The sequence below is a fragment of the Heterocephalus glaber genome, unplaced genomic scaffold, assembly GCF_053883595.1.
Source record: "Heterocephalus glaber isolate CG9 unplaced genomic scaffold, H.glaber_assembly_v1.0 deba00001600, whole genome shotgun sequence".
Lineage (NCBI taxonomy): Eukaryota > Metazoa > Chordata > Mammalia > Rodentia > Bathyergidae > Heterocephalus > Heterocephalus glaber.
In genome coordinates this window covers 34,489,787-34,516,416 of record NW_028258372.1, presented here as the reverse complement: position 1 = coordinate 34,516,416, position 26,630 = coordinate 34,489,787, and the positions used below count along the sequence as shown (strand labels likewise).

Genomic DNA, 26,630 nt, shown 5'->3' with positions numbered 1-26,630 from the left:
TCTTAGGTAAAGTTGAAAAGAAAGATCTCTAGTCATAAAATTAAGTGCTCTAGAGAAATACTACTAATCATCTGTGAGTAGTTGACAGGCTGTTATGAGAGACACCAGTTGTGCAGTCCAAAGTACAGAAAGGACTCAGCGCTTTGGTACCTGACTCATGGCATGCACTGCAGTAGCCTTCAAGATCGTAAGATGAGCAAAAAACCACTGAGGATCCTCAACCTTGACATCTGCCTTTGTTTCATGTAAAGACTGAGAAGTTGTTGGTCAAATGTGCTTGGTATCTGGCAGACACTCATAAAAGTCTGATTATTTGGACAATCAGTTTCTAGAAGTATTTTGATTAAAAATATTTTGGCAAAAAAAAAAACTCAGTAAGACCATGTAAGTTAAAATGCATACTTACAAATCAGGAATTTTCAAACTTTTGAAAATTAACCTCATTGTGTCAATAATAACAACAGAAACAAAATACTATTACCAAAATGCACATATTCATCATCTGAAATTATCAATATTGGTTAAAATATCACCATTTATTCCACTGCCCAAAATGGAAATGCCAAGGTTATCCTTGGCTTTTTGGTTCCATCTGTCAGCCACCACTTCCCCTGGATTCTGCTTCAGCAATCTTCACAGCCTTTGTTCTTTTTCTAAACACTCATCCTTTATTCTGGCCTGTGTTATTGTGAGTCTGTTCTTCTAAATCAGTCGTTCTTCCCCTTGAACTCGCATTCTCCACACACATCTCAGCAAATCATTACTACAAAGCTTACAAACTTCCATGGCTCTCCATTGCCCTTAGCATCCAAACCCCTTCATGGGCAAGAGGCTCTTCAGATTCCATCCCAGCTTGACTTTCTAGTCTTATTTTCAGCATTCCCCCAGCTCCTTCCCCTGGCTTTCTTGGGCAACCACTACCAATTCTTTCTGTAACAAGCCCCATGCTTTCTTGCCTCCAGGCCCTTGCCACTGCCTAACAGGAGATTTCTCTTTCCTGGTGCCTCTCCCCTGCCTGCCTGCTCCTTCTATGTCAGACCTCTCCTCCCTGACCCCCTCTCACTCCCTCCGGGCAGTGCCCTCTCATCCCCCTCCCTCAGGCAGATCTAATTTGCTCCTCATCTGTATTCCCACAACACCATATATCTTCTTACTAATCACTTTGTGTTATGGTTATGTCACGTACATGTCTATACATTTTTTTTTTAAAGAAAAGGACTTATTTATTATTGCAGTCTGCCTGGCACCGCACTAGCATAAAGTAGATACAATTTATTGAATGAAACCTTGCTGCTAAAAAATTTAGGCAATGTGATCTTTGGATTTTGAGTTGTAAAATTTCTGTTAAACAAAGAGGCAGTACACTTTAATAGGGAAGAATTCAAACCTGGTCAGACAGTATAGGCTTGAGGCATAGATTATGTCACTCTAAGGAGCTCTTTAGCTTCTCTGATACTCAGTTTCTTCAAATGCATAGTATTCATAACAGCACTATCAACTTCAGATGCTAATTGTCCCAAGGAATGAACAAAATGGTGCATGTCAAGCATGTTCAACTGTAACTATATTCAGTGCTAAATAATTTTTAAATATATAGAACCTGTGCCACATTGATATGAAGACTCTGTATTACATGCTTTTTATTCCAAAATACAAGGCTTCTACTGTAATTCAGATTTAAGAGGAAAGTAGAAGTTCTCACAAAACATAAACATTAGTTACTTCTGAAAGTAAAACAAAAGAAATAAATGTTAGAAGGCGCAAGATTTGAGTCAGGCAGAACGGGTTTTGAATCTCAACTCAGTCCTCATCCAGTGCATGACTATGGGTTAAGTCATACGACCTCACGGAGTCTCTGCCTTTCTCCCACTAAAATAGGAACTATACAGTCTGTGTAAATCGAAACAAATAGCATGAGCCTACTGGTATTTCATAGATTCAGGAAACACCAGTATTAGTTGCAGGAGTGCTGCCATCTTTGGAAGAAACCCATCTTGAAAGATGGTCAAACAGTGGCTGGTTAAGAGCCATTTAGAACCCTCAAGTCTTGTCTATATTGCCAAGCACTTAATCCCAGAAGCATATGGTTGACTGTAAGATAACCACAGTCTAACAGAAGAATAGGTTAACAGCGGAGCCATAGCCTGCATGGAATGCAGAATGTATGGAAACTCAAAATCTAAGGTTTGATAGGGTTTATCCAACTCTGAATCATGAGAGAGAAAAGAAATCTTGCATCTAGAAGATGAGTCACAAAAAGACGTACACATTGTCCAAGAGCAAGCAACATTCACCAGGATTTGCTGCGGCATCACTGAAATGTCATTCAAATTAGTCCAACTTCCTTTGCTGTCATTCCAAACATCATCAAGCAACATTCTGTCCATAAAAACGTCCTTCCTGGTAGTTTAATTCTAGAAACCAGAATCCCTGAGCGGCAGAACCAAATACCTGGATACTGAAAGGACATATTCTCTGGAAATTAATAAATTGTCTCCTTCAATACAATCAGATGTTTGCTGTTGTTCATTTCGGCAACATGAGCCAGACTCAGCCTCATAAGGCCTGGAAAATGGCAAAAAATAAAAATGTTTTGCTTTCAAGTGAGAGGACCAAGTTGGTGGCAAACCTATGGCACATATGTTATTTGTCTGTCTGTCTGTCTTTCCCTTTTTTTTCTTTTTTCTTTCTTCTCGTACCGGGGATCAAACTCAGGACCTTGTGCTGGCAAGGCAGGCACAATGCCACTGAGCTAAATCCCCGGCCCTCTTTCTTTTTTTTTTTAACTAGGAGAAGAAGGTTTATTTGAAGATGGAGAGAAAGAGGGAAGAGAGAGAGATGATAGATAGCTACTCTGGATGATTAGGGACCATTCAAAAGCAAAATATTCCTGGTTTGCTTTTCAGACAAAGATGTTAATGTACGAGCTGATTTTTTCTAAACTAAAAGCTCAGTGTTCAGGTTTAACTGCCGTATTAGTACTTTGTGATAAGTGACTGGGTTGGAGTTGCAGTTTGGGCACTTGTCTCTAAAAGCTTCGCCATCATTGGCCTAGGGTATAGAAACCTGATCAAACTATTGCTTTCCTGTGAAAATCTCTCCAGCTGGCCAGTCCCCTGGCCCCGTGATATCCGGCCTGACAATATAAAGATCAACCGTCAAATGTCATTCTCTTCCTCACACATAAAATGAGAATAACCTTAACATAATATTGAGTATCTTGTTGAAGTTCGTACACCAAAATGTTAACAGAGAAAGGATGAAATCCTTTGTACCACTCTCTAGATTCTAACTCTTTGTCAAATCCATGCTCATATTTACAGTCATAAAATATCATTCACCTTTGCTAACAGGTCAGTACTAGGAAAGGTTATATTAAAATGCCTATGTGGATATATTAATATTGGCGAAAAGCTTAGTAAAATTTGGTGAGTAAATTGACTACCCACTAATGAGGGGTTGGTCTCCCCACTCCAGACTTCACTGAGATGCTGCTAGCATCTAACCAACAAGAGATGTTTTAAAGCGCTGGGGATTTAACTCAGTGGCAACACGCCTACCTTGCAAGCTTAAGGTCCTGAGTTCAATCCCTGGTAGATGTTTTAAAGTTATTTAAATGAAAATAGAATTTAGCACTTCATTTTTAAAATATAGTCACATAAACACCAGCAAAAACACACCAAATGTCTTCCAAGTGTTTTAAATCAAAGATTGACAGAGAATTTCACAGTTTACTTCTTGCTTGAGGATGAGATCTCAAAATATGAACTAGTTATTTTAAAAGCTTCTTGGCAAGATGAATATATGGACCCAAAAGGCATGAAAAATGTGGAAAGAGAAAAATGAGCCCTCAATTTACATTTCCAAATCTGTCAAATGCAAGCATGTATTCTATTAAGAAAAAGGGGAGACATCTTCTGCTCCTTCTTGCTCTCAAAAAGGAGGATGTGTGAACATCGCTGCCCCCAGAGAGCAGGATTTGACTCACAGCAGACAACGTGGCTTCACACATTTTTTACTACACCAGTCCAAATACATGCAGAAAAACTCAGCCACCCATTCAGCAGAGTTTCTAAGTTATTTATGAAATTCGGAAATCTTCTGTGAAAGCACAAATTTTCTTTTAGTTTATCACGTGCCTAGCATAGACATATGCTACTAAATGAACCTCTGATCAAATTTATTGAAACTCTTCTGTGCTACAATTTCCCTAAATGTTTAAAAATATCATGAAATTGACGTATTTCAGTAACATATTTATTAAACTAGTGCATTCAAAGATGAAGGAAAAATTAATTCCACCTTCATGTCTTCCATAATATCAATTCAATGCACTAAAGAAAGGGATCCAAAAGGCAACCTGACCCTTGTTTATTAGCAGTGAGATCTGTGCACTCACACTCCATTGCCCAAAGAGCTTCTGGGTGTGACAGAACGGAGAGGCACTGGTAAAAAAAAAACCCAAGCTGAGGTAGCCATTATTTATGATACAGGATATTTCCCAAGTCCTCTCAGGTATCAGGAGACACACTGCCCAACACGTCCACAGGAGTGGAATGGTGCAAAAAACTGAACCACAGTACAACCATGCATCTGCCAAAGTCCTGTTTAAAGCATCCTAGCTATATAAAGTGTCCTACACCTGTCGCTCCCAGGGTTCTACCCCAGCTCAGCCTCCTCAGAACTGCTTCTGTCCAGTCACCCACAGGGAGAAATCTGGCTTTCTGGTTTGTACCCTGTGAGCCTGTCTTGCCAGCGTGGCCTTGGCTATGATAGGGTCTACCTGATTTCAGAACTGGGAGATGCAAGTTGGCAGCCACCCCGATCCTTGATCACACACACACTAAGGGGCTGTGGTGCAATACGGAGATCTCACACAGATGAGCAAAATCCCAGTGGCTGAGAAGGGGAGTGAAGGGGGAGCAGGAAGTGGAGGAGTATTGGTGAGAAGCAAGGTGGAGGCAAAAGACCCCTCAGGGCTGGGAGGGGAGAGAGAGAGGGAGTGCATGGTTCCAACACCATTTCAGTTCCTACGTCTCATCCCTTGGATTCAGCTGGTTATGTCTGTTTTCCAGCTCCATTTTCGCTTAAGCTACTTTGAGTGAGTTCTACTCATTCCATTACACTTCCCCTTGCCTCTTTAGCTATCTAATGATTTCCTGCCTTTTTCTCACCAGAGGGACTGTAGCACCTTGAAAAAGTACATTTCTTTCCCCTTGCCTCCTTCTCAACAGTTTGTTAGAATCTTTAACAACGTTTCTTCAGGTGTCTGTTGCTGCAGCAAATGGGGCAAGTTTCAAATAATCAATCTTTGTTCTCTTTTTCTCTTGAATGTGGGACTTTTAGGTCCTTTATTAAAAGACAACTTCCTGGGGCCAGGGATTTAGCTCAGTGGTTTCACTGCCTGCTGCTCAAGCGCAAGGACCCGGGTTTAATCTCTGGTACCCCCCCCCCCAAAAAGACAACTTCCTTTGAAAATCTAGCTACTTTTAATCAGAACACGCACACAATCAACAGTTGCAACAACAGTTGCAACACTTTTCTCCCCCTGTGCTTTGATTTCTGTCTAGTCTGTCTGGTGTGCTTGTTTTCAGCCTCTAAAAAAATAAAAAGGTTTTCTACCTGAGTTTCCATATTTTTTAATGATTTAGCACATAGCCCTGCCAAAAAAGCCCAAGGCTCAAAAACCCTAATAAGACCTTATAATAATAGAGTTTCTCCTCAGAACAAACTTTCCCTCAAGAGCACCTGAGTCAGCTGGCTCACTGTGTAACAAGTCCCCTAACAAGCTCTCCTACTCCAAACCTCTGTAAAATCAGAAGGGAGACTTTTGCAACCAAAGAATTCAAGAACAATCCAAGCCAATGCAAAGATGCAGCCAAAAAACAGCCCCGGCCTTAGACTCAATATGGATCCTATTTTTAAAATATGTTGATACCACAGTTTGGGAAATTTTAATCTTACTTTCTTTTTAGACATGAGGTTCATAATTTTTCTGAGATTTCATGTTATCATTCTGAGACAAATGCACACTATAAGGCACGTTCGTTTTAGTACATTGTCATGAATTTTCTGTCTCTTACCATCAGAGATTTTTAATCTTTCTTCCAGGTAACACATTGTGTATCCGCCCTAACTGAAAGTAACACCCCCAAGTAGTTTAAGAGCTATCAAACAGGTAATATTGGCCTGTCTCTCTCTTCTCTCCCTCTCTCTCTCTCTCTCTCTCTCTCTCTCTCTCTCTCTCTCTCAGCGAAAAGCATATAGGCTTTAAACTCCATCCAAGTGTTTTACAAAATCAGTATTACCTGATAAGGAGTTCTGGAGCCAATGAGCAACTCACCTGAGCAATAACACTTCCTTTTCCGGTTGCTCAGAGTTGGTGGAAGGCTGGGTGGGAAGGTGGACTAGGACTCCTTGAAGTGACATCCAGGCTTGTGGTTATATTGTTAACTCCTAGGAATATATTAACATTTGCATTAGCCTGACTCTGAGGAAACAGTAGCAAACAGAAGACGTAGCTATGGGGGTAATTTTAGACCTTATTTAAAACATGTTAACAGATTTTACTTGTTAGTCAAAAGCAGTAGCCAAAGGCCTTTTTTACACTGGATTTGAGGACTCAGAACACAATCTCCATTTTATGACTCTTACTCTGGCCTCAACCCCTTCTTACATCAGCTCACTTCCTCTGGTACCATGACTGCAGCCATATTGTAGGCCCAAGGAACCAAATATGTTGATCCTGCCACCTTCTCGAGGTCTTGCAGTCCCCTCCCGTCATCACCCTGGTCCCCTAACAGCTCAGCTTCCGTGGTCCATCGCCCTAATTGCTCCCCTGCTCAACCCTTCCTTCCCTGTACCCTTTCTCACTCAGTCTTCCTCGCTTGGCAAAGTGCCAGCTCCCTGCCTGATCTGCACTGCGCCTGTCACCTGATTGCAGCTGGAGACAGGCTGGGCTCTGTTTAACTCCAGACCGTAACCTCAGAGGGTTACCCTCCCTTCAGGCTGCTGGGAAACTCTGTGATCCTTTCCAAGTCCATGAACTCTTGCCAGTCAGGATCATTGTTTCCTATCTTCTTTTTCATCAAACCTCCAGTATTGCTCCTATACCTCCTTTCTCACTTAGCTGTCACCTTGCTTCCTTTTATACTGAAAAATTGAAGTAGTCAGTGGAAAATTTCCACGAGCTCCACCATCACATTTACCCATTTCCTGCACCTGTGCTGTGTGCTCTGCCTCTTTCTGGTCATTGCCGATAGACTGACTGTGTTCCTCCAGGACCCTCAGCTCCAACCCTTCCCACCTCCTTGAGAACCTACCCCGGGAAACACCCCCTCTCTCCCACTGTCAGTTTTCCTATATCTGAGAGATCACTCCCACCAGCAAACACATCGGTTATTTCATCTTAACTACTGCTTATTAACTGTCTACTCAACATCGCCTTTCAAATGTCTAGTAAGTATTTCAAACCAACTTGGTCAAAACCAAGATCCCCGTGTCCCATTCCCAAATTCCAGCTGTCTCCTCCCACAGCTATCCCATCTTTATTTGCTAAGATTAAAATTATTGGAATAATCCTTCAATTACTTCACTCATATCCCACAGCTAATCTGTCAACAAATACTTTCAACCTTACTTTTAAATAATATCCAAAACCTGATTACTTCTTACCTCTTCCATTGCTCCAGCCTGCTTAAATCCACCATCATCTATCAACACAGTCTTTCTAACAAATCTCTCACCTCCTCCAGGCACCTCTCGAGACAATGGCACAGGTGATTGTATTAAAGCATGAGGGCTGGGGGCACAGCTCTATGGTATAGTGCTTTCCTAGCATGTACCAGGCCCTGCAAAACAAAACAAAATAACAACAAAATAATACATCAAACATGAGACTTTAGACATCTCATGTCCCATCTGCTGTAAACCCCCAAGTGGCTTCCCATCTCACGTGGAGTTAAAACTAGAGTCCGATGGAAACCCTGCAAGACCCTACAAGACTGGCTTCCTCTGGGCCTACTAGGGCTCTGAGCTCATCACTTCTGATGTGCTGACCTCGATTCTGTGATTCTCCAGTGCAAGGCACTCAGGCCATGAACTCTCTGTAGAAAACCGCAGGGGTCCTTCCCTCCCCTGTGCAGGCCCTTACTCAATTGCTATATCAGCAAGATCATCACAGGCTGTTTTTAAAATTCTGACTCCTCCTAGCTGGGCCCTATTCTCCTTCCTTCTCCATTGCACCATGGCCATCAATGCTATTTTTGTCTGGTACTTGGGCTCCTATGTATGCTGTCTTTGATTATACTGGGCAATAAACTAGAACGCAGGTATCATGAAGGCAAGGATATTGTCAGCTCATGCTATATTCTCAGCACCTGGAACAGGCTCAGACATAATGGAACTCCTCAAAATGTGTTTGTGGAATAAATTACAAATTATGTAAGAGATACCTTCCAGGCCACTTGGGCTTCTAGTTTTCAGTGCTTGGGTGGGACCCTTTCTTTGCCTTTAAAGCCAACATAATAGTCACCCTTACTAGCTCACCTTTAGAAATTAGGAGCAAAAAGAAGAAAGCTGATGTAATTTGTGTGTGTGTGTGTGTGTGTGTGTGTGTGTGTGTGTGTGTGTGTGTTAGCCTTCTAGGGCTGCCATAACAAAATACCACAAACTGGATGACTTAAACAACAAAACTCTATTTTCTCATAGTTTGGAGTCTAGAAGTCTAAAATTGAGGTTCAGAGAGAGAAAGAGAAGGATCTTTCTGGTGCCTTTTCTCTGTTTTGCTTTGGACGTGGTTTTTGTCCCCCAAGGTTTCATTTGTTGAAATGTAAAATATAAAATTATAAAATACTAAGACGGTAGAAACTTGATTCAACTATTACGTTTAGAGGAGCGGCCCTGTAGAGGACTAAGATTAGATATAGTCACTATGGTGAAGACCCCATGACTGAATATAAGAAGCAGGAGAGAGAACAAAAGAAACACGTGTACACCTGAGCACCACTCTGCCATGTGCTGCACTGTGCAGCCTCAGAACTTGCTAGCAACAAGGCCTCACCAGACGCAACCCGTTGACCTTGACCTCAGCACCAGGATCCAAGGCAGTCTTTCCTTTATAACTTACCCAATCTTTAATGTTGTTACTAACAACAGAGAACAGCCCATAGACCCACCCTTATGCCCTCATTTAGCCCTAGCTACTTCCCCAAGACCCCATCTCCAAACAGCCCCAAGGAGGTGGGGGATGGTGAGCTTCAACACAATTTCAGGGTGTGCAGCACACGAATATTAAGTTCTTGTCATGGCCCCATGCATTGTCTTGCCTCGGTTCTAAGACAAAGTAAATACCATCTATTTTTCTTTATGTGTTATGCTACACAGCCTATTTATTTGCTAGGATAGCCTTTTGTTGTTCTCACAATATTTTTTTGATAGTGTATGATTATCATTTTCCTTGCTAACAGGACTATGGGTCTATTTTAAATGCTCGAATCCATCATAATGTCTCATTCACAAAAAGAAAACCAAAATGAAAAAGCACTATTTTAGCTACTGAGTTTTCAGTTCTTACTTATTACCTGATTCTCCAATAGGAAACAAATAGCCTAAAATTTCAAGTACTTTTTTTTTTTAAATCCACCAAATCCATCTCATGGGCTGTGTTATGCTCAGGCACAGGTAGAAGCCCACAAAAGAATCCCATGGCCCTGACCCAGAATGTATGGGGCCAGTAACCTTAAGAGGAAAAACACTGGCACAGAGAATAGTACTGAAATAGCGTGAAACATGATGGAGTGAGGTGACAAATAAGATGTCACAGACAACACGTGCTGTACAACATCCAAAGGTTTTGTGTGTGCATAATTTGAACTAAATGAAGCCTCTCTGTGGCATTTTTTAAGTATGAAAATAGTGTTGGCCTTTTTAATCTCAGTGAAACTTGATCAGATATGGCATGTGAATTTTAAAAGGAAATAAATAGAAAGCTATCCTGATTAGAAGAGAAAAATCCCGAAACACTGCCTCCTGCTAAACAAAGCAGAAAATGTCTCTTCTCCTCTGACCCCATGACAGCTAAGAGAGAAGAGGAAAAGTCTAGATAGTGGTCAGAACTGTTGTTGCTGCTCAATGCTCACTGTTTTTTAAAAATCATTTTTAGGGCCGGGGCTTTAGCTCAGTGGTTTCGCCTCCTGCTGCGCAAGCACAAGAACCTGAGTTTGATCCCCGGTACCAAAAAAATAAATAAAAATTTAAAAAATAAAAATAAATAAATAAAAATTATTTTTAAAAACATTTAAATGAAATATAATAATTGAACATATGTATGGGGTACGGTGTGATATTTTAGTACATGGACACTTTGCTAAATAATCGACTCAAGATATTTAGATTTTCTATCATCTCCAATATTTATTATGTTTTCGTGAGGAGAACATTCAAAAATTTCTCCTCTAGCCATTTTGATTTATATGATACACTATTGTTAACTTCAATCATCCTGGTGTGTGATATTGCACAAGAATAAGTTTCTCCTCTCTAGCCATGTCTTTATACCTGTTAATCAGAATCTTCTAACCTCCTCCTCCCTCTACTCCCCAGACTTTGGTGACTCCTATTCTACTCAATACATGAGAGCAGATTTTTAAAATCCCATGTGTAAGTGGAGTCATGTTGTACTTGTCTTTCTGTGTCTGGCTTATGTCCCTTAATCTCATGTTCTCCAGGTCCATCTATGTTGCTGCAAAGGATAAGGTTTCATTCTTTTTTATTATTAAATAGTATTCCATGATTGTACATTCACTGCTTTTTTAAGTTGGAACAAAATTGGAACTCATCAGGGGGAGTTTATACATCAGACAAATTGTTATCTTCAAAAAGGAGCTATGTGGAAGGCCCAAAATTTTAAATAATGCTTTCATGCTTGTCATTGGATGATCATTTTTTTAGGTCTTTCAGAGAAAAAAATTCCTACTTAGCTTATTGGAATGAACACAAAACATGTGGAAAATATTGTAGCATCATGTTTACCATATAACCAGAACAACTGTATGAAATAAAATATCTATAACGTAAATTTATTTAATTCCATTCTGTAGATTTCAGTTCTACACAAAGGAAGTGACCCAAAACTGTATTTCAGGATACTGAAAGACAATCCTGTTGGTAAAGTAATCCATTTTAAAGCCAAGAGTGACTCCTGCATAAAAGTCTAAAGGCCACATCTGTGTTTTCTGGAGGCAGTGGATTCGGAAGACAACTGGGCAGTGTCAGGCTTGACACTGTGACTTTGATGGAGGCACGTGAGAGTCCATCAGCTCAGAACCACAGGACTTCCCTGCGAATGAGGTCATGATGCCTTCAGCCATGCACGTTCGTCAGCCTCTCTGAATGTTTTGCAACTTATTTCTGAATACAGTTTGGTGCAAAAACTGTGGACTCTATTTAGACAACTATGATATTTGTCCCATCTTTTGTTGAAAAAAAAAGTACAGTCTTAGTAGACTGTAATAACTTGTACTGGGACTCGCTTTTATCACCCAAAACTAAGCACTACAAAAACTTTGACATTTTAATGCTACCAGTCAGGGTCTGTGGACATCATACTGGAGACTGTACTGATAACTACGGAGCAAATATTACTTGGAATACCTGCTGCCCGACAGGAGCCTTTGTTTTTCCCGGTAGTATCATTCCTCCCTAAATGAGGCAGATAGTAGACAGGGAACGAAAGCGCGATAGATATGATTTGGTCACACACCCACGAACATGCTGCCAGCCCATCTTACATTGTTCTTTCACTTCTCAAAGCCTTCCTCTCTTCTCTCCATTTCCTGCCCATTTCTATATTATTCTTTTACATGAATCCTAGGTTCCAGCTAAATTACCTCTTTCTCTTTGACTCTGGGCAGACTGTTTCCTCTCCCTGCTGCTGTTGCTCTAACTGTCCCTCTTCCACATATTTCTGCATCCTACTCTCCTTGAAGAACTCAACCTATTAGTCCTTAAATGTCCTTAATCCACTTTATATTGTATGAATTATTTGGGCAGTGGTGGATGTGTGCTAGAGATTAAACCCAGGATTTTGCACATACCAGGCAAACACTTTACCACCGCAATACATCCCCAGCTCTCTACACTATTTTTATAATCATTTCAGTTTGAAATGATCTTTCTTCACCATAAACACTAATAGAAAACATTAGCCCTAAAGTTGATAGAGCAATCAATTGTGAACATCAAGGGTAGACAAGGTCAGGTCATATATTTTCTACTTATGACTTCCACAATTTTTAAATAGTATTTTTTACTCAAATATCTCTTATCTACTATTTGTGCCCAGAATAAAATTGCAAATTCCTTGGTGATAGTAATCATATCATAATCATGTGTTCAATTCCTTAAAGCTACAGTTCTCGAATTGAGATTCCTAGATTAACCACATGCACATTACCTTGGAACTTGTTAGAAATGTGAGTTTTTATATGATACCCAAGATCTACTGAATCAGAAATTCTGGTGTGGAGGCCCCAAACCTGCACTTTAACAAGCCTCCAGATCCTTTGGATGTTAAGATTTGAGAACCCATGCCCTAGAGCATCTAAATCAGTTCCCTGAACATTTATTCAATCCATATCCATTCAATAAATATTTATGGAGTACCTACTTCCTGACTGTCACTATTTCAGGCACGCAATGCAAAAGCAGAAGTGGTCCCTGCCCAAGTGAATTTCTGGGCTGGTGAGGACAGAGACGATATTAAGTAATTACATGACTAAATATAAAACGGCAGCTGCGATATGTCATATAAAGAAAAAGCATGTGAAACCTTCTAATGGAGAATTGATATTGTCTGAGGCAAGCTTCTGAAAAAGTGTCACTTAAGCCAGAAATGAAGGAAGTGTTTACCAGGCAAAGCGGAATCAAAGTGCTTTCTAGACTGAGAGGACAGCAGGTGCCAAGGCCCGTGCTGAAGGAGGACGTGGCCAGCGTGACTGGCACTTAGGAAATCAGGAAGAGCACAATGAAAGACAGGCCTTCCACCCCAATCTAAAAGCTATCAGCTTTCTGAAATTATGGAAAGCAATTTAAGAAATGTTTAAAGTAGGAGCAAGGCAGGGTTGAGAAACGATGGATCATTAGGGAGAATAAATTGAAGGCACTGGCGAGACAAATGAAGGGGGCAGGTGGATGTGAAGAATAGGTGAAAATGACAAACTGTGATGAACAATTGGGTATTAAAGATAAAACTGAATCCAAGATGACTCGAGAGCTTCTGGGTTGCATACTGGATACATGTGCCATTCCCTAAAACACTGGGTAGAAGTGGGTTTGGGGACAATCAGTAGGGCAATTAACACAAAAATAGAAGATGAATGCCTGGGTACATTTTCTGAAAACACTAGAGAATGAGGCCCACAGGTGGGAGGATTTTAAGACCTCCTTTGCCTGAGAGGAAGGAAGGAAGGCTGAATCTTGATGTGGTTCAGGTGCAGGAGGTCCAGATAATTCCCATCTGAAGGATTTTTCTGAGAAATAAACCAGATGATCTTAGAAAGTGTGGGTAGTGTCTTGGAGGAGTTGCTGTAAGAGATTAGAGACAAATGGAAAGGTCTGAAGAGTTATTGCAGAGGTTGGCAGGCTTATTTGATCACAGCAATAGGATGTTTCAGGAAACACTGCGGTTAATTCCATGAGCCCGTGACAACACTCATCTAACCTATGGTGCGACTTTCTCTAGCAGGATGGTGTGGTCATGTAGAAAATCCACAACAAGGCTCAGCCAAGTTGAATTTTGTCACTCAAATATGATGAAAAGATGGAGGGAGAGGACTTGGAGTATAATAAAAGTACATGGATGAGTGGATGAGTGACTCCATAGATGAATGAGTGTGTGATGAATGAATTCTAGGCTATATTTTACCCGGTTCCCTAAGAATCTGTGTATAAAATAATGATCCTTGGACCCTTTTACATGTGGCTGTATGTCACAGTAACCTTGCACTACTTCTAACCTTGCTCCAAGGTAACCCTCATGTAACTCTTCTGGCATTTGCTTAAAGTTTTGGCTGTCACCTTCTCTTTCCATATGTTCCATCTGATGGGCCCAAACTTCAGTGAGCCTGACTCTAATGCTAGGGACTAACCCTGGGGAAAGGTTCTGGATCTCATTACTGGTGACCTGATTGGAAATGAAGGGGCCTGAGTTATGCCTGTGGCATTGATTAAAAGCCACTGCGTCCCTTCTAATGCTGCCTGCTCTCTAGCAGGGGTAAAAATCAGCCTCGGTCTTCCTTACCTGGGTGATCGGTACCTTCATGCTGAGTCAGATAAACACAGGGCTATGGTCTTGGAAAAGTTTTTAAAGACAGTTGGGCAGGATCGGGAGCTCAGCAAGGCAAGAATTACCAGCAAATTCATTAGGAAGTTATACAAAAGTACAAACCTTCTAATTCTTGGTATACTCTCTCCTTCTGTCCCTTGCCTTCTCTTCTCTTCAATATTCATTGTGGCTAAAAGATTACCTTTGAGAGAGCAGAGTGTAGTGGTCTAACAGATGAGTTATTTCCAAGTGAATGCAGGGACTTGGGGGCATTTGGCTTTCACCTGACAGCTGTGGGCTCTGCTGCAGCCATCATGAATGGAGCCTTCACTGGAGTACATCATTAGACTTTTGTGATCAGATCCTGGCTCATTTTCAGAAATAAAAAACAATACAAAGCCAGGCATGGTGGCACATGCCTGTAATCCCATCACCCTGAGGCCTAAGACAGGAGGATCGCAAGTTCAAGCCCAGCCTGGGCAACACAGGGAGACCGTGTCTCAAAATAAAAAATAACTTGGGCTGAGAATGTAACTCAGTGCAAAGGCTCTGAGTTCGGGGTTATGACAACAATACAACATAGAGTCATCCATAGAAAACTTAATTCTGCTTTCCTAAGGGATTCCTCCAACCATCATGAATATGTGACACCTGTCCTTCCTGCACCCTCATTTTGGGAGCACAAAGGGGTGGTGAGAACCCTCTCTTTTCTTGCATCTTGAAAGTCTCATAATGCCTATTACTCTTATCCTAGCCTCCAATCCTCCTCTTTTCCATCCCCCATATTTTATATTTATTCCTTTGCAACCTAACAATTATTCTAGCATTTGATTCTTGTGTGAATTGTCTAAAGAATGCCCTTAATGGAAATAAAATTTAAAGGAAAATTTCCATGAAAGAGCATCATGTCATAGCTCCAAAAGAATCAAATATAAGAATTAGGGGCTGGGGATTTAGCTCAGTGGTTCCGGCGCCTGCCTCACAAGCACAAGGACCCAAGTTCAGTCCCTGGTACCAAAAAAAAAGAAAAAAACTCTGGGGCCAGGGATTTAGCTCAGTGGTTCCAGCACCTGCCTTTCAAGTGCAAGGTCCCGAGTTCGATCCCCGGTACCGAAAAAAAAAAAAAAAGAATTCACAGGGCATTACTTTCAAATGTCAATGGGCCTTCCTCATCACCCTTCACAATGGCATAAATGAAGGCAGGAAAGTAAGGGATCTCAAGAGAGGAGTGGCCGCCACCATCCTGAAGGAAGACTGGCTACTTTAATAATGTTTTACACACCCATTCTCAAGCTTTTTGATCCAGGACCCTGAGGATCTTTGTTTGTAAGTTATTTATGTCAGGGTTGTATTAAAAAAACAGTACTTACTGTACAAATCACTGTATTAAAATACCATATTATATTAGAAATTAAAACATTCTCATACCTGGTTTTGCTTCCAATCTGCTATTTTTGGTTGAAATATAAAGAAGATTTGACCTCCTAAGGATATGCTTTTGGCAAAAAGAAGAACATTTCAGTATTTCCAGAGAATTGTGAATAGTTTTCTTTAGCATCTATACCAAAAAGTAGTTTCATAAGAGGTAATTGCTGTGTGGTATCTGGAAACAAAGCAAAAAAACTTCTTATACTCAGCACATGCGGAAGAAATTAAAAGCGGAATCACCACATCACCTTAATATTATAGAAACTATTCTGACTGTGTGGAAGTCTTTAAAGCATTAGGGGAACCCAGCCACTGTTGGACCATGTTTTGAAAACTGTGGGGAGCTTGCCTAGCACAGAGTGGATGGATTTGAGTATAAGATGATGTGCTAGATATCATCACCTGCAACGCTAAAATTATGTCCTCCACTGACTGGAAACCATGATAGAAAAGTGAAACCTCCACATTGAAAGGATTCATCTAAATCACTCATTTTTTTCACGTAGGAAACTAAGTACTGAACAAGGTCAGAGCTGAGTGATAACATGGAAGCTAACATGATAGTCCCAGAGGGAGATCCACAGTTATCAGTTTGTGTGTTGTGTAAACCACACTGGGAACTGTAAGTTCATGGAGTATTCTTATTGCTTCATTTTTGTGGATTTTTCATTTGTTTGGTTGGTTGGTTGTCTGGGAATTTTTGTTTTGTTTTGTTTTGTTCTGTTTGCAGTACTGGGGATTGAACCCAGGGTCTTCACATTGAGCTACATACCCACCTCTTCCTTCTTCTGTTTTCTGTTTTGAGACAGGGTCTTGCTAAGCTTCTAAATTGCCCAGGCTCTACTCAAGTTTGCAATCCTCCTGCTTTAGCCTCTGGAATTACACATGTGTGCTACTGTCCTTAGCTGTTACTCTTCTTATCACGCAGACCAAGAAGAAAACACAGCACCCTTGGGTTACTAAAAAAATCCTAGAGGAAAAAGTATTTTTTATTTCATATTGTTTCTCAGCGAGATCTGTTGGTAGAAGTCTTCAAAAAGACGATGTCTTAGAGGTCTGAACGGCAGGCAGCCCTAAAGAAAAAGAATAGGAAACAAATGAGAGGACTGGGGATATAACTCAGTTATAGATCAGTTGCCTAGTGGTGGGTGAGGTTTGATATCTAGGAAAAAAAAAAAAAGTAAGAGGAGCGGTGTTTTGCAGTTATTCTAATCTCTACACATAGGGTCCTGCGCTGCCTGTGCAGCAGCCCCAGCCCAATCCCCCGACAGTGAGAGGATGGTTACATAGATGATCGTACCATTACATTGTGGCAGAGTATACAGCCATCAAACATAAAATCTAACAATAGGGAAAAGACATATGATAAAATGATAAAGTGGTAATGAAAAAAAGATGCAAAATCCTAACTTCCAGATGATCCCAGTATGATGAGGACACAGAGTTCCATGTCAATTACCCTGCAGAGGTACATTCTGTGCTCTCACTGTTCTATGTCCACTACCTCATCCTAAATACAATCACTATCCTGGGGAAAGGAACATATCATACCATTGGTTCATACCGAGTCTGCCTTGAACCAAAATTGATGAGGTTTCTTCATCTTTGATGCCCTCGGCCATGTTCAGCCCTCCCTTCTCCCCACAATCCCTTGCTCCACTAACTCAGACCCCCAAAATTTTCAAACTATGCTCCAGAGAACATCTCAGAGGCCATGGAGAGAGAAAAAGAGTAGAAGGGAGAGGCTCCTCGGTTCCTCCACTCCTACATCAGCCAGAACAGGTTTGTTCTTACATATGAGAATTCTGGTAAAATCGTATTTAAGGAAAGTATTCCATGGTAAAATGTAAATATCAGCATTGTAGCTCATATCAGTGCTGATGCAGTGTTACATTTCCTTCCTACTAAAATTTGTCTTTTAGATTCAGATCAGCATTCTAATCTTTCCGTGTCTTTTTGATTCTGATATTGCCATCCACTGTATTTTCTGTCCCTCTCAGCTTTGTGCCATCTGGAACTGTGATTAGCTTGACAGCTCCATCCTCAAACTAATTCAGTAATAAAAATGTTGAAAAGAATAAAGTCCTTGAGCAAGCCCCTAGACACCTCCCACAGGGTATATTAATTCATTAATTGCTCCACCCTGGGACTGAGTTTTCAAATTAGTTATCAATCCACCTAACTATATATAGTGGCTCTCTCACCTTGAGCCCAAATTGAGATTCAAATATGTTGGCAAAATGGACAGCCCTGAGATTTGCAAGTTAGTTGTCTGAGGACTTCTGTTTGGGACTGAAGGATGAAGGAAGATTGCATGCAGATGCCTGGCAGTAAAGGAGATGATGTCACTTGGCATCTCTCCCCTCATGCAGTCATGTGATTTGGGTTAGGTGCTCTGAGGTCATCAGGGAATAGCACATTTGTCACATATCATGTTCTCCTGGTGGAAGGTGCATACAGCTTTACAAGCAGAGGGCATTCGGGGCTGGGGGATTAGAGCATCAGAACATGAGGTCGCCTCTTATTATATCCCCAACAAACGGACAGGAATATGTCAGAAATGCCACCTAGGGACTCCTAGACCTGGAGAGAGAGTGTGTGAGAGAATAAGCCAGCTCAGGAGCACAAAAGGGGTAAGATGTGGAGACACAGATGTTTAAAATTATATGATGCCGGTGAAGACTTTTTCCCACATTGTGGGTTGTCTCTTCACACTGCTGGTGGTTCCCCTTGCTGTGCAGAAGCCTTTTGATAAGAAGAGATCCCACTTGTCGATTGTTTGTGCTAGTTCACGGGCAACGGAGGTTTTGTTCATAAATCTTCACCTGCTCTTCCTCAGACAAAGGTCTACTATCTAGAATCTATAAAGAACTTAAAAAGATCAGACCTCCCAAATTTAAAGACCCAATCCAAAAATGGGCATCTGAAATGAACAGACATTTCTCAGACAAAGAAGTAGAAATAGTAAATAAATACATGAAAAAATGTTCAACATCACTGGTCATTCGAGAGATGCAAATGAAAACAACGCTGAGATTCCACTTCACTCCAGAAAGAATGGCTGCTATCATGAAATCAATCAATAACAAATGCTGGTGGGGATGTGGGGAAAGAGGAACCCTGCTCCACTGCTTGTGGGAGTGTAGACTGGTGCAACCACTGTGGAAATCAGTATGGAGATACCTCAAAGAACTAGGACTGGAAGTCCCATTTGACCCCACTATTCCACTGCTGGGGATCTTACCCAAAGAATTAAAAGAATCATACCACAGTGATATATGTGTGCCCATGTTCATAGCAGCATAGTTTGTGATAGCTAAAACTTGGAAACAGCCCAAATGCCCATCAACTGGAGACTGGATAAAGAAAATGTGGTTTTTTAATAAAATGGAGTACTACTCAGCCATAAAAAATGAGAAATTAGAGACATTTATAGCTAAATGGATGCACATTGAGGTGATACTCTTAAGTGAAATAAATAGGACACACATGTGGAAATACCGAATAGTTTCTCTGGTGTGAGAAACTGAAAGTGTAAATAAGGACTAAATCTATAATAGTCCTTATTATAATTATATAGTTATATATATATAATTATAATTATATAATTATAATAGGTAATAAATTACCTATTATAATTTCACATTATAATAGGTAATGTGAAATAGGAAGAAAAGGGGCAAAGGGGAAGAAAGTGGGAGGGCTAGGGGAAAGAATAGAAGGGAATGGGATTAATATGAGAAAATGGAAAAATAGGAACAAAATCTTTGTAAATAGGGAGGACTGGAGGGGTTGAAGGGAGGGCTGGGCAAGGGTGAAAAATAAGAACTAAGAGAGACTATGGAAAGCTGCAAATTTCCAATGATGAATGTCATTATATTGTATACCTAAAATGTACCAATGATTAGAATGAATAATCGAAAATGTAAAATAGGAAGAAAAGGTCCAAAGGGGTAGGGGTAGTGGGAGGGGCAGTGGAAAGGAAAGAAGGGAACGGAAAAATGATGAGAAATGGAAAAAATGGAAATAAAGCCTTTGTAAATAGGGAAGGGTGGAGGGGGTGAAGGGAGGGCTAGGAATGGGGAAAAAATAAGAACCAAGATGCATTATGTAAAGGTACAATTCCCAATGAGAAATGTAATTGTGTTGTATACCTACAATGTACCAATAAAAGAATTTAATAAAAATAAAAATTATATGATGCCATCTGGACCCTCAGACTGATGAGATCTGGAGCCGTGGAGATGCATCTGTCATTATTCAGGACACATTCCACTCCATTGTGAAACATTTTAATGGCTTGCTGAACCTCAAACATAATCTTCCAATACTTCCTAGTTTCTGCTCCATTCTCAGAGATTTCTGACAGCTGTTTGCTCAAGTTCTCTGGGAGTGAAACTCCTCACCGTAACTGCTGCATTCCATCATGAAATTCATGTTTACATTTTTGCTTTTCAGGGTTGCTTCACCCTTACTGTAGCAGAGGTGTATTAGTCATTTCCTGTTGCTGGGACAAAATAACCACAACTGTAACTTAAAGGAGAATCTTTTGGCTCATGGCTTCAGTCCTTGGCTGGCTGGCTCCAAAGCAGAAACACCATGGTAGGAGGATGTGGAGGAACAGAGCTGCTTAGTTCATGGGAGCCAGGAGGCAGAGCAAGGAAAGAAAAGTGGGCTGGGACCATAGGCTGTGTAGTACCCACCATCACACTTCCGTGATCCGCCCAGATCCACCCAGGAGTGTGCTTTCCTAACTGACTAGGCTTTTCTTGATCCAATGAGACTGATAAATCAGGATTAACAATCACAAAAGGTTAGGGAAGAAAGAAGAACCAAATAGAATCATAAAAAGGTAAATGATGAGAGTGAAGAGTGCCTAAGGCAACATGGTCCCAAACTTGCTTACTCTCTTGAGATATAATTCTATAAAGTGGACCACAGCCCTTTTGGATTGAAGAGGGGTAGGACCACAGCCCTGTCTTTACTAAGCCTACCAGATAAACCTTCAGATCAAGCAAGTTTTGGAAACACTGTTTTAGGGCAGCCTCTCTTTTTACAGATGAAGAAACCAAGATTAACAGGTTCAAGCAATTTATTCAAGGCCAGGGCTTTATTTTTATCATATTTACATTTTCCCCTTTGTACTGACTGCCACAAGAGTACCGCTTTTGTTCCTCTATCAGCTTTCATCAAAATCTTTCATGGAAATGACACAGGCCTGTTACATACACGTAAGCAAATATCACAGTGAAACCCATTCATTTGTATAATTAACATGCAATGAGAATGCTGAATTAATATGCTAGTGTGCTATATTTTAACAGCATCTCAGGACTGGATCCAAAACTGTGATTCCCTAAATGTGTTCTGAGAACTCCCAGACCCCATTGCAAGGCTCAGGGACTGCTGTGTGCCAAGGGTTATGGATGGAATGGTGGGGTTGCAGCTCTTCCCTGTCCACCAAAATAGCCTTCACCTTACCTATTTTCTATATTCAGTTCTATGAAAAAGTTCAGCAAGCGAAGTTTATTGCTTAAAAAAATGAATTTGAGGGCAATTCATCTAAAATATTCCCACCTCCAAAACTGATCATATTTTAAAAGTTTGGGCCAGGGATTTAGCTCAGTGGTTCCATTGCTTGCGTTGCAAGCGCAAGGACCCGAGTTCAATCCCTGGTACCAAAAACAAAAAACAAAAAACAAAAACAAAAACAAAAGTTCACCAGTCCCCCCAAAAATCTTCAGAGCCTCTTATTTTAAAGTTCATTCAGTGTTCATTAATCCTCACTGTAGTAACATCTACACATATTTATTTAAAGGTCATATTTATTTTATTAATGGTCACTATGTATCTCAAAGAGGTCACATTTAATAAAGATGATTAGCATCAGTTTGGTAAAGGAAACTAAGACCTATTTTCTAATGTGAAGAATATGAAACCAACAGCCACCCTTGAGAAACAGTATCAAGCGTAACAACAAGGAACTATCGCTCCCAGGGAGACTGGGATACCTTCTCTAATGCACTGATTCTCAGCCAGAGCTACACGCTAGAAACACTGCAAACACTTTACAGTGATCCCGTGAACACCTCCAAGGTTTGATGTCAGATTTTGATCTATGTACAAAATGTTTTTGCTCTAGGTTTATCTACTACTAAGATAATGTTATCGGTCAGAGGATGTGCACAGCCAGATGTACTTGCTGCCAGCGGGAGGAGAAAACGTTGTTTAACACAGAAAAATTTATGCATACTGAAGTGTGCCTTATAAAGTGTTGCCTTATAAATATAAAAGAAAGTCTGCTTAGGAAAGTGTACAGACTTACTCAAAGACTCAGAACTGAAGCCAGGAATGATGGCACATGCCTGTAATCCCAGCACTCAGAAGGCTGAGGCAGGAGGATTGCCTTGCCTTGAGTTCAAGGCTGGCCTAGGCTTCATAGTGAGTTTCAGGCCAGCCTGAACTACATAGTGAGATCTTGTTTGGAAAAAAAACAAAGGAAAAAAAAAGACTCAAAATCAAAGGATAGAGAAATGAATAATGCAAAAACCAAAAGCTTTTATTGTTAGTAGAAGATGTCGTAATTCAGTAGTAGCCCTTGTGTTGTCACCATTAGTTACTTAATGTTCCTTTAAGTCTTTTCTTTCCAATATGCCCTTAAATCCCTTACAAAATTTTTTTTAAAAAACTACTATGGTACTATAACCCAAAGATTTAGGGCAAGGAGATCTTGCCTATTCCATCAAAGCACCAGGATTGCTCACTAGAATGCTCTCCAGATCAGAAATTCATAATAATGATGGATGTTGTCTGTTCTAACGTAGAATAAAAATGGTTAAGCACCATACTTTCATTCTGGGGAGGTTAAATCCATGAAGAAATCACTGGTCATAGAGAAGAGTAAGAGTTGAACAGTCCTGGATTCAGATCAATAACCTTTACCCTGTCGTGCATCATAAAGGACAAAAAACAGCAGTAGGTCTTCATGATGCTAGCCTCTCTTTCTCCCAGAGTTCTGATCCAGATGTCTTCGTCAGCTTACCCTGTCCACTTATCTATGAAAGCCTGCCTTACTACTCAAGTGTAAGACATCGTCCCTTTTCTCAATAAAGATATAACTCTTGGTAGTACACAGAAACTAATCACACTTTGATTTAATTAGACTTTGATATGTATATAATAAAGGACTAATATTCATGTCAAGTATATGGGACATACAGTGGAAGTTACGGGGTGGTTGAGAAAGAAGGCCTCGGTTCTGGAAAGAACTTTCATAGAGGTACAGTTAGAAAAATGTTCATGATTCATAGTTTTGAGACTCAAGTCAATTTCCATTTACGAAGTGCTTATCGTGTCTCAGATACCAAACTATTAGTTTTAACAAAATTATTTTAATTTCACTCAAAAGAGGGAAGCATAACAAAATTATTTTAATTTCACTCAAAAGAAACTTAGAAAATTTTAATGCAGATGATTTATGACAGTTTGGGAATTGTGGATGATTTTATTTCTTCTTAAAATTTTTCTTAATTAATATCATGCATGCAATAAGTTATGAAGAAAAGAATTTGTAAGACTTAGAAAGATAAGAATTAATGCAAACCCCATCACAAAAGTGTCCCTAAGAACCAGGGAACAATTCTAGGCAGTCCACCTGAAAAAAATGAAACTTTCTGAGAAGCAATAGATTTTACCCTTACAATCCGAGCAACACTTTTATTCTCTTATGTTATGTAGTCCTAGTTGGTAGTATGAGATTAAAGTTTAAAATTTTATCAAGTAAAATTGGTAAGCATATTCTGTGCCATTGTACCTGGGCTGAGAAAGCTCGCTTCCTGCTCTGTCAAATAAGTGACAGTCAGGCTCTTTTTAAACCCTCACAAAGAATGTTCCCCACGTCCTAGACTACAGTTCAACATTACCAGTGTTGTTCCGAGTCATTTAGACACGACCCTTTAGACACTTCCAACCACTGGTTCTACTCTTACGGGAAAACAGTGAGCTGATGAGGGCCGAGGCTCAATAGCTCAAACAACCAAAATGGCTTCCCACGGAGACTGTCTCCCCAAAATGAAGGCTCAACTGTAGTGAGAAGGGTGGAAGAGAAAATAAAAGAAGTGGTTGATCAACTCCGAGGACAAAGACATAAAATAAAGAAAAAAAAATCGGCAGGATTTAGTAACACAACGCAAGAGGATTTAAAGAGGAAAAGGAGAAGGTGGGGAAGAAATTGATGACTCCCAGGCTGAGTGACTGGGAGAAACTTTGCAACGAAGTCATTAGCAGAAACACAAAATCCAAACAGAAAAGCTGCTGAAAAGAAAAAGTGAGTTCAATTTCACTTACGCTGAAGTTCAGTTAAGGAATCTATCTGGAGTCATCGCTGAGCGGTTGGGCCTTTAAGAAAGAACGTCATTCGCTGGGCAGAACGTGAGCCTGCGCAGAGAGGAGCGGAGGCAGCAGAACCACAGGGAGAAGCAGCAGGTGCGTGGCCGGCGGGGAAAACGCTTTCAAGAGAAGCAAGTTGTAGAGGGTGTAAAATCTGGCTCAAAAGACAATGAGAATAATGGAAGAGGAAATCCCATCATTTCAGTGAGGAAAAGATTATTGCAATATTTAAGGAACGCGATTTTAATAGTGTAATGGGAATATAAATGAGATGAAAGAATTTGGGAGGAATGGTAGGAGCAATGGATGTGCTGAGTAGAAGCTGTGAACATTTGTAGACAGTGTTATGCAGGAATAATCATCTCTGCCTTGTAATAATTGTAACCTTTCTAAATCAAATGCAATTCGCAGCAACAATTGAGAACCAGTGAATAAGGGGTATTATTAGCAGTCATACTGCTGCGATGACATTGTTTCAGCAATGATTTTATTTTTAAAGGAAATCTGTGGAGATTTAACAGAAACCCTTGACATGTGAGGAGAGCCCAAATTTGTCTGTGAACTAGAAACAATCCACATCTCTCTGGGACTTTCCATCTCAACTGGAGGCTGTTGAACTAGACAGTCCAGTAAGCTTTGTCCCAGGAAAAAAAAAATGATTCTGAACTTACCCATATCTGAGTCAAAACAAAAATGAAAGCAAAGTCCATGGTAAGAGCTTTTATTGGTAATATAATGCAATGTAAGGTACTAGAAAAGTAGAAAACACTGGTTAATACCAAATGCTTCATATCCAACCTTATGATGGTTGGGGATTTAGACAACTGAAGTTGCCTATATGAAAAACTGTCTCATGGTAAGCCTGAGCATCTAGCTCTATCTAATACACAGTAAGCTCATTTATTATGCCACAGTGAATACGTGTTTATACACACGCATCAATAAATTAAATGTCATGACCTCACTGAGGCAACCTCTGTAATATCTAATAATTTAAACCAAAATATTCTCTTTGAATTGCACAAGAATCTTTTTGTCACTCTGCCCCTTTTAATACATAAAGCAAATTAAGCTATTCAACAGTGTTGTAATATAAGCATTAGTTAAAGGTGGTTGGACAGAAAAGTTCAAAACAGCGATATAATTAGAGTAAGAAGGAAACTCTGGCCAAGCTCAATCAAGTGAGTGAAACTACATAGAACATAGAAAGATTACTATTGCATTAGCAAGGGCATTTGTGGGTGTTTCTTGTGAGGCTCATGAAACCCAGGCCTATTACAATATCTCAATTGAAAAAAAGCCATTATTTTGACTTTTTTTCTTCTTTTAATTAAAACTGGTTTAAATAAGGATGTCTTCTTTCCTAATAGTATATTTCTTTTTATGGGTATTAGGAAGAAAATATACAACACACACACACACATACACTCACACACACACAAACACACAGGCTCATGATGCTGAAATTAAGTGAACAGAGAATGAAATCAGAATCCTTGGATATATAGACATCTTCTCATCAAAATATTTAGGAAGAAACCTCAGATCTATGAACATAACTATGTAATCATGTTCATAAAGTAAGCTATCTCAATTTATATTATAGAAAAATACCATCAATTAATTATTTACCTCATAGCATTCAGGTTTCAATAGATCCCTAAAATTCCTGTACAGCATCTAGGTTAATCAGACAAAATGCTACAAATTTAGTCATAAAAATAATTTTCCCCTCTAGTTTTCTCCTGAGAAACTTGCTTTCAGAATTCAAACAACTTTAGCTGCTTAAAATCCTGAAGTACCTTTGTACTTTTCAAAAATCACATTTCAAAAAATGGCCTTTATTTTATAAAGTTTACTGAGTAAAGAATTTAAGTGATAAAAGCTGTCAAAACCCTTGAATGTCAGAGTTAAAGGCGATAACCCTTCATGATTTATTCTGCTTTGAAAAAGGAAGAGAAGCAGAATGCAAATGACCAAGTAAAGGTAAACTCATTCACATTTCACCTTGCATATTTGTTATAAATAATAATTTAAATATCCTCTGAGGTTAATATTTTCTGATTTGATGTGACAGTATAGAAAAAAATGAATATCTTCCTGCATAATATGAGGCAACAGAGACTGGAACATCTTATTTGTAGCAAATTTTATTTTCAGATAACCATAAAAGGTATCCAGTTATTCTTCAGATCAATTTATAAGATCATGCAAGATGTAAACAGAAAGTTCCAAGGGAAAGAAACATTCCTGACAATTCTAATGTGGAAGGGAAAAGTACACAGAAATGCACACCAGGAACTTTCTTAATATGGCTAATACCTGGATCTTTATTCTTACCTGTTTTGTCATTTCAGCATAAGATAAAATGTATTGCAAAGAAGCAAAAATTAATAATCCAAGGGAAGAGAAACTTGCTGATGTGATACATGGCAAGGAAGGGTTAACTATGTTAATATTCACAGAGAAATGTTGCAAAAGGAGTATATTA

The 26,630-nt window shown here is 39.8% G+C and overlaps 1 long non-coding RNA gene across 7 annotated transcripts in view; it reads right to left on the bottom strand.

Moving 5' to 3' along the window:
* LOC110344980 (uncharacterized) overlaps positions 1 to 24,181 on the bottom strand; it is a 168,525-nt gene extending 144,344 nt beyond the window's left edge. For 5 of the 7 annotated variants that reach the window (XR_002387984.2, XR_002387989.2, XR_002387983.2 and 2 more), the window contains exons 1-5: positions 24,098 to 24,181; positions 16,528 to 16,824; positions 15,752 to 15,926; positions 7,675 to 7,850; positions 6,344 to 6,456 (exon numbers count right to left, since the gene is read on the bottom strand). This is a non-coding gene — a long non-coding RNA (uncharacterized LOC110344980). Of the gene's footprint in view, positions 1 to 1,432; positions 2,566 to 6,343; positions 6,457 to 7,674; positions 7,851 to 14,446; positions 14,526 to 15,751; positions 15,927 to 16,527; positions 16,825 to 24,097 lie in introns of those variants that run through there. The other 2 variants (XR_015444206.1, XR_015444207.1) reach the window with 2 other exon arrangements.
* Positions 24,182 to 26,630: the final 2,449 nt, after the last annotated feature.